The sequence below is a fragment of the Eriocheir sinensis genome, chromosome 39, assembly GCF_024679095.1.
Source record: "Eriocheir sinensis breed Jianghai 21 chromosome 39, ASM2467909v1, whole genome shotgun sequence".
In the NCBI taxonomy this organism is placed as follows: Eukaryota; Metazoa; Arthropoda; class Malacostraca; order Decapoda; family Varunidae; genus Eriocheir; species Eriocheir sinensis.
In genome coordinates, this window is record NC_066547.1 from 3,436,777 (window position 1) to 3,445,085 (window position 8,309).

The 8,309-nt window shown below is 45.9% G+C and overlaps 1 non-coding gene across 1 annotated transcript; it reads right to left on the reverse strand.

Moving 5' to 3' along the window:
• Positions 1–2,913: 2,913 nt before the first annotated feature.
• Trnak-cuu (transfer RNA lysine (anticodon CUU)) lies at positions 2,914–2,986 on the reverse strand. The gene has a single exon. It is a non-coding gene; the product is annotated as a tRNA-Lys (tRNA).
• Between the last annotated feature and the right edge of the window lie 5,323 nt (positions 2,987–8,309).

Below are 8,309 nucleotides of genomic sequence, written 5' to 3' on the forward strand. Positions count from 1 at the left end.
AGGAGGCGCCGCGGCCCGGGGGTGCTGAGGGTCGGCCGCTAACATCATTCACTTTTCACAATGGCGTTTTCTATTTGCCCGTATCTCATAAATGGGTTATAAATTATCCCCTAAGGCCGGGCGTCCCCTCGGCCGGCGGGATCGATGGTCGGGTCCTGGCCAAGGCGAACACCTCCCGGGCCGCCCCGCCACCCCGCCCTCGCCCCTGCCTGGCCGGGGTCAAAGAGACGACCTGGAGAACTTTGAAAACTTTGGACATCTGCCAGGCCGCGACGCTGCTCACCTCCTTATGCGGCCACTCAGGGGGGGGTCCCGGACACAACTTATCGGCCAGGCCCTCCTCAGTAACTCACGTCCAATGAATTCATTATGTTACTCATACGGCAACGCAATCTTGAGTAGGAACGGCGGCCTTTCTAGACGCGTGTTTAATATTTCATTCCTCCCTCCCTAATTATTCACGGCGGCGTACGTTCAGGTGTATCACGCCCAAGACCCAGTCTCACCTTCACCTGCCTCGCTGAGGGGGGCACAGGAAACCAGCCCCAGATGACGGCCGTCGTTTGTCCTTATATCTTTAAACACGAGACGAACCAGTATCTTAAAACCAACCATCGTAATCCTTTATATCCTTCAGTACAAGAGAAACCATTATCTAAAAACCAACCACGAGAGGAAATATAATCTTAAAACCAACCATCATACTCCTGTACATCCTCCAACACAAGACGAACCATCATTATCTTAAAACCAACGTCCTCCCATGAATAATACACGGGGCAAACGAACCTGAGTACCCGTCCTTATCATCAGCAACCATCCACACACACACACACACACACACACACACACAAACACACACACAGCCAGAACCAGACGAACGAACGGACAGACGGCGCAAGGAAACAGCCGCTGAGTGAGTGGATGTATATCAAGGCGAACGTTTTATTACAGGCCGTCAATGCAGGTCTGCTCCTCGTCGGCGGCTGAGTGTCGTGGAGAAGCGATGTCTCCGGCGCGGAAAAATACTGCTGCCGGCAAAATTGGACGTCGAATATTGCATTTCTTGATCAATCGAGGCTGAAAGGCTGGCCACGAGAGGGCTCTGAGGGGACGGCTTTGACCTTCTTTCATTTCTTATTTCTTCATTTATTCACTCATTCCTTGTTTCCATCGTTTCGTCCATGCATCTTTCTCTCCTTCCTTTCTTATTTACTTCCTCAAATCTTTCCTTTTCTTCGACCTCATCTTACTCTTGTTCGTTTCTTCCGTTTTCTTTCGTTCATTTCTCTTTCATTGTTTCTTCTTCCTTCGTTGTCTTTATCTAATTCCTCTTCCTCTTCTTCCTCCCATTGTTCTTGTTTTCCTATCCTGTCCTCTGCCTTTTCATCCTTTCTTTTGTTCTTCTTTCCTCCTTCCTCTTCATCCTCCTCCTTTCATTTCCTTTACTCCGCTTCTTCCCCTTTCTCATCCAATACTTCTTCTTCTTCCTCTTCCTCCTCCTCCTCCTCCTCTTCTCGCAGTGGCCAATATCTAACATAGGTAAAATTTCTCCTTGCATCAAAGGCGGAAAATATATACAAATTTCATACTTTATTCCATCCATCCTTTCTCTCTTTCTTTCTTTCTTCTCCACGTCCTCTTCTTTATCTTCTTCCTCCAGTCAGTACACTTTTATTTTTTCCATCTCCTCCTCCTCCTCCTCCTCCTCCTCCTCCTCCTCCTCCTCCCATTCCTTCTTTGGTCCAATCTTCCACGTATACCATTCTCTTTTTCTTTTCTTTCTTTTCCTCAACATCAAATACGAGACCAAGTATGTAAATTTCGCAAAATCATACGCCTTTCTCCTTTTGCTCTTCCTCCCACTCCTCCTCTACCTCTCATCCTCCTCTCTCTCTCGTCTCTCAATGCAGAATTCATTTCCTCCTCTTCCTCCTCGTCTGTGTTCATTACTCCCCCAGCAAACACAGAGAGAGAAAAAGAGGGAGAGATGGAGGGAGGGCGGTAGGGAAGGAGCGAGAGGGGGAGCCAGGAAGGGAGAGAGAAGCAGCTTCCCTTTTCTATATTCACGCCAGAGTGATGCTCCACTAAATGCCTTACGCTGACTAATGGACTAACACCACTCACGCGTCTCTGTGTGTGGTGGCGGCGGTGGTGGCGGTAGTGATGAATCCTCTCGCCGCGGAGTTTCGAATGCATGGAGTGTAAGTGTTGAGTGGAGTTATATGAAAGATGTACCACTACTAAAACCCACCACTAAAGCCCACTACTAAGGTCAACTACTAAGGCTCACTACTACAAAAGGAAGAGAGAAGGAAAATGAACAGAGACAAGGCAAAGAGGAAGTGATAGGAGAAAGAAGAGAGGAAAGAGGATGAGGAGCTTGTAAAAAGAGCAAAAAAGGACACTACCATACTAAAAAAAAAGGCCACATTCTAAACATTTCGGCGTCCAAACACACATATTTGGCAAGGCTTTCGTAGGATTAGTTAGCCTTTCCTCGGGTAATCATACGAGGTGGTGGTAGTCTGAGAAAGCCTCTGTACAAAGAACATCAATAAACACACATGAAAACCCGATTAATCTCCCTTTCGGCCGTTGGAAATAATTGATGTGAGAGGCGGAAGCGTCTGAGAATACTGACCAAAGACAGACAGACAGACAGATAGACAGATTGAAACTGGTCCCTGGGATGTGGTTGTGGTGGTGGTGGCGTACAGGTATGGACGTGTAGGAGACGTAGTAGTAAGCAAGGAAAGGAGTAAGGAAGAAAATAGGTGAGGAATAAAGGAATTAGACACACAAACACAACAAATAAAAAATATATAATGCGTGGGAGAGTAGCTGATCAAGATACCGTGCGAAATACAAAACAATGATAAGATAAAGAAATAATAAAAATAAAAATGTTAGCGCCCAACGTGGGGCTCGAACCCACGACCCCGAGATTAAGAGTCTCGTGCTCTACCGACTGAGCTAGCCGGGCTGTTGAAGGGGGATCGAGAGAGAGAGAGAAAGAGAGAGAGAGACTCGCATATTTTAAACAGCTACACGGGTTAACAAATGAGACATGAATTGATCTTGACAAAAAAAAAAGATAAAATTACTCTCCCAACCTAATTTAAACCTCACCCTAGGACTCCTCGGCTCAAATCAACACACACACACACACACACACACACACACACACACACACACACACGGCTGCCCCCTCCCCCCCCTTTCTTCCCTCCCTCTGAAAGTGCCCCCTCTCCCGCCCTTCTTCCCCACCTACCTCCTACTCCCCTTCCTCCCTCCCTCCCTCCATTCTTCAATACCCCCCTCCCTCCCTTCTTCAGCACCTCCCTCCTACCCCCCCTCCTCCCTCCCTCCCTTCCCTTCACCTTTCCTACCTCCCTCCGCTCCCCCTCCCTCCCTCTTTCCCTCCTTCCCCTGTCACCCCCCCCCCCCCCCCGCAGAAGGTGTGTCCGTCAGATAAGTCCTCCCGTGCACAGCTCCGGCCACACCCTCATCATAAACCACTTTAGCTCATCTACCTGCTCATCTACCTGCTCATGCTCATGCTCCTCATCCTCCTTCTTGCTTCCTCTTCTTCCTTATATTACTTCCTATTCCTCTCTGCCCTGTTTCTGTTCTTGCTCCTGTTCCTTCTGCTTCCAAGTCTCCTATCCCTTTCGTTGTTGTTGTTTTGTATTCCGTCTTTTTGTCCTTTTCCTATTCCTTCAATTTGTTTTTTCTCCTCATCCTCCTTCCCATCTTCTTTCTTGCATTTCTATCCCTTTCGCTTTCTTTTTTTTGTATTCCGTCTTTTTGTCCTTTTCCTATTCCTTCAACTTGTATTTCCTCCTCATTCTCCTCCCTATCTCCTTTCTTGCATTATTTCCTATTTCTCCTGTTCCTGTTCCTTCTTATTTTCCTCCCGTTTTCAATCCTCCTGTCCCTTCCTTTTAGACCTTTCCCTGTTTGTTTTCCTCTTTTTTCCTGTTTATTTCCTATCTATGTTTCCCATGTCTCTCCATTTGTCCACTCCGTTTTCCCGTTCTCATTTACTTTTCTTGCCTTTCATCTCCTTCTTAACTTTACCTTACTCATCTGTTTACCCCTTAACCTATTTATCTTCCTTTTTTTTCCTTCTTACTCTTCTCTCCTATATTAGTCTTCCTTACTCCTCCTCCTCCCTTTTAATGGTCATCCTTTTCCATTATCTACTTTTCGTCGTCGTCCTCCTTCCCCTCCTCCTCCTCATTATCATACTTCATCATACTTCTCGTTCTTAACATGCCACTCACCTCATTATCTCTCCCCCTCCTTCATCATCTCCTCCTCCTACCTCCTTATCATCGTCTCCTAACACAGCACAACAGAACACACCCGGCATACCCTCACCTCATCTCCGCCGTCCAGACCCGACCCGCTCACTTTACGATCGCCGAAGTCTCACAAATAACCGAGAAAGCGTCAACACGTCATATTGGCTCTCCTTATCAGCCTTACAAACACGCCCCGGACGCCAGACAATAGCCGTTCGTGCTGCCTCAGTTAGTAAACACACTAAGCTACCTTCAAAGTCAGCGGCAGGTTGAAGAAGAAGCCCCGCGCCCCGCCCCGAACGCCCCGACTTGCCCCGCCTCATCCCGCCCCGTCTCAGCAAATATACCGCCTCACAGACTCGGCTCACCCTGTCTACCTGTTCTTCCTCCTCCTTTCTACCTGTGTACTTGATTCTTACCTGTTTTCTACCTGGTTTGCACGCTAATATATACTGCATTGGGGTTTTTTTATCATTGCTTTACTCCTTTTTATATAGCGTTGATTTATCTCTTTCTCTCCTTCTTTTCTTCTCTTCCTGTTCTTCTTACTCCTCCACTCCTGTCTCTTCCTCCTTCTCCTTCCCCTCTGCTTGTGTTACTATATTCTCATTCTTCCTCTTTCAATCCTTTCATCTTTGTGTTACCTTCTTCTTCGTCATCTTCCCCTCTTTATATTCTTCTTTTTCCTGGTCTTCCTCTTAACTCTCATCAAGTATACCTATCGTCACACCTGCCTGGCTTCATTACCTGCCATCTACTAACCCCCGACGTATCTTCTTTTCTACCTTCTTGTTCCATACCCGTCCACTACCTCAACCTTCATCCTCATCTACACTGCCATCACTAGCCCCCTCTACCCTACACTTAGTAACCCATCGCTTGCCTCTGCTCCTGCTCCTCTTCCTCTTCTTCCTCCTCCTCTACTTCTTAATTCACCTGTACCACTATCTTCAACTATCTTCATTACCACCTTACTTTGCTTTTGCCATTTATTAACCTATGCTTGTATCCTCCTCTTCCTTCCTTTATTCCCTTACTTCTTTTTTTTATCTCTTCTCTTCCTTTTTGCACTCTGTCTTTTTTACTTTTTCCTTCCCTCCTTCCTTCTTCCCTTCTTTATTTTCTTTCCTACTTCCTTTATATCTACTTTTTTCCCTATCTTTTCTTCGTTACTCCTTGTCTTTCTTACTCTTTTCCTTCCTTCCCTCCTTCTTTCTTCACTTCCTTATTTCTTTCCTACTTCCTTTATTCCTACTTCTTTCCTTACCTCTTCCCTTCCTTACTCCTTGTCTTTCATACTTTTTTTCCTTCCTTCTTTCTTCTCTTCCTCATTTCTTTCCTAATTCCTTTATTCCTTACTTACTTTCTACCCCACTCCTTTCCTTACTTACTCCTTGTCTTTCTTGCTCTTTTTTCCTTCCTTCTTTCCTTCCTTCTTCCCTTCCTCATTTCTTTCCCAATTCCTTTCTTCCTTATTTATTTTTTTCTTCACTCCTTTCCTTGCTTACTGTTACGTCTCCTACACGCCCATAAATGTATACCAACACCACATCATCATTACCACCACCACCATGCACCACCGCCACCACCACCACCACATCCCAGCGACCAGTTTCAATCAGCAGAAGTCCCCGCAGGAGCTAGTCGGCGGAGTTAAGTGATAGTAAGGACCCGCTGGCCTCTCCTTCTGCTGCTCCTCCTGCTTCTGCTCCTCCTCCTCCTCCTCCTCCTCCTCCTCCTCCTCCTCCTCCTCCTCCTCCTCCTGCCTCTTCTCCTCCTCCTCCTCTCACTCATCCATGCAAGAGAAGAGAGAGAGAGAACCGGTCCTGATAACCCTTCTTCTCTCCCCCCCTTCCCCACTTATCCTCCTCTTCCTCCTCCTCCTCCTCCTCCTCCTCCTCAGTAGCTCTAGATTAACCCCCAACCCCCCCCTTGCCCCCTTACACATGCATACACACATACATACACACACATACCGAGGTAGTGAAGGAAAAAAAGTTAAATAGAAAGAACAAGACTCACCTCCACAGTACCTTTAGAGACAGGTGTTTTGAGAGAGGTAAGGAAAGATAAGGTAAGGTAAGGCAAGGTAAGGTAAGGTAAGGGTAGGTTAGGTAGGGTAAGGTAAGGTTAAGTTAGGTTAGGTTAGGTTAGGTAACGTAAGGTAAGGTGAGGTAAAGTAAGGTAAGGGAAGGGAAGGTGAGGTGAGGTAAGGTAAGGTAAGGTAAGGTAAAGCAAGGTAAGGTAAGGGTAGGTTAGGTTAGGTAGGGTAAGGTAAGGTAAAGTTAGGTTAGGTAAGGTTAGGTTAGGTTAGGTAGGGTAAGGTAAGGTAAAGTTAGGTTGGGTTAGGTTAGGTTAGGTTAGGTTAGGTAGGGTAAGGTAAGGTAAAGTTAGGTTAGGTTAGGTAAGATGAGGTAAGGCAAGGTGAGGTGAGGTGAGGTGAGGAGAGGTGAGGTGAGGTGAGGTAAGGTAAGGTAAGGTAAGGTAAGGTGAGGTGAGGTAAGAGGGACAAGTAGAATGGATGAGGACGCGAGAGAAAAGAACCACAACAACAAGCGCCATATTCTTTTGTTGCCTTCAGCTTAGTGCCAGAAAAGCGAAAGAGAAAGATTATGAAAGGCCTAAGAGGGAAGGAGAAAACAATAGATATGGAAAAATACAGGAAAGTAAGAGAAGAAAATAAAGATAACGATGATAATGAAAAAGAAAAAGAACGAGAACCTGAGGAACATGAGCAAACACAAAAACAAAAAGATCAAGACCAAGAAGAAGAAGAAGAAGAAGAGAAAGAACTAAAGCGAAATGAAGAATAACAAGAAAAAACAAGAACCAGAAGAATAAGAAAGAGAAACGAGGGAAAAAGAGAAACGAAGAAAGAAAAAGATACAGAGAGAGAGAGAGAGAGAGAGAGAGAGAGAGAGAGAATGTGTATAGCAATGAGAGAGCTTGTGAGAATGGAGGAGATGGCTGAAAGGAAAGAGGAGAGAGAAAGAAAGGACCACGGGAGGGAGGGAGAAGGGAGAAGGGAAGGAGGAGTCGAGGAGGGGGAGGAGGAATATGAAGGGAGGAAGGGAGGTAAAAATAAAAGGGTGTAAGAGACAAGTAGGCGGCGTGAGGAGACGGTAAACACGACTGATGAACAAATAAAACATGTCCATTTAAACCTGCTCTCTCTCTCTCTCTCTCTCTCTCTCTCTCTCTCTCTCTCTCTCTCTCTCTCTCTCTCTTGCCCCCCTTCCCCCCAAACACCACCACCTTCACCACCATCACCCTCTCCTACTCCCCTTTCTCCTCTCCCCCTCCAGCACCCTCTATCCCCTCCTTCTCTCCTTCAGTAGCTTCCTCTTCCCCACCTCCTCCTACCTCTCTTCTTCTTTAGCACCCTCCTCTTGTCCATCTCCTTCCCCTCTTCCTCTTTTCCAACACCCTCCTCTTCCCCACCTCTTCTCCTTCTTCCCTCTCCTTCAGCACCCTTCCTCTTCCACACCTCCTCCCTCTCTCTTCTGCACCACCCTCCTCTTTCTTACCTCTTCTCCTCCTCACTCCCTCCTCTCTCCAGCACCTTCCTCTTCCCCGCCTCCTCGTCACCTCCCTCCTCCCCTTCTCCTTCCCTGGGGCACGGCACACCACGCCACATAGTAATAATAACAAGAAAAAAAGAATAGCTCCCAGAACGAAAGTTAAAAGAAAAAAAGCTGCATGACCTCCCGATAAAATTTTAATTTTTAATTTAAAGACCAAAAGGGAAAAATGTAAGAACGAATGTAAGTTAAAAAAGAAAACTAAGGAGAATAAGAATATGAATATGATTAAAAAAAGAGAAGAAAAACAGGAATGGAGAAAGGAAAAACAAACAGACATAACCTTCCAACATTATATTTAACAAAAGATCAAAAAGGAAACAAAACAAAACAAATAATATAAAACAACACAACAAAGAGAAACAAACTCACGCCTCACGTCTTAAACAAATTACAGACGTGTATTAAAAAAAAAAAC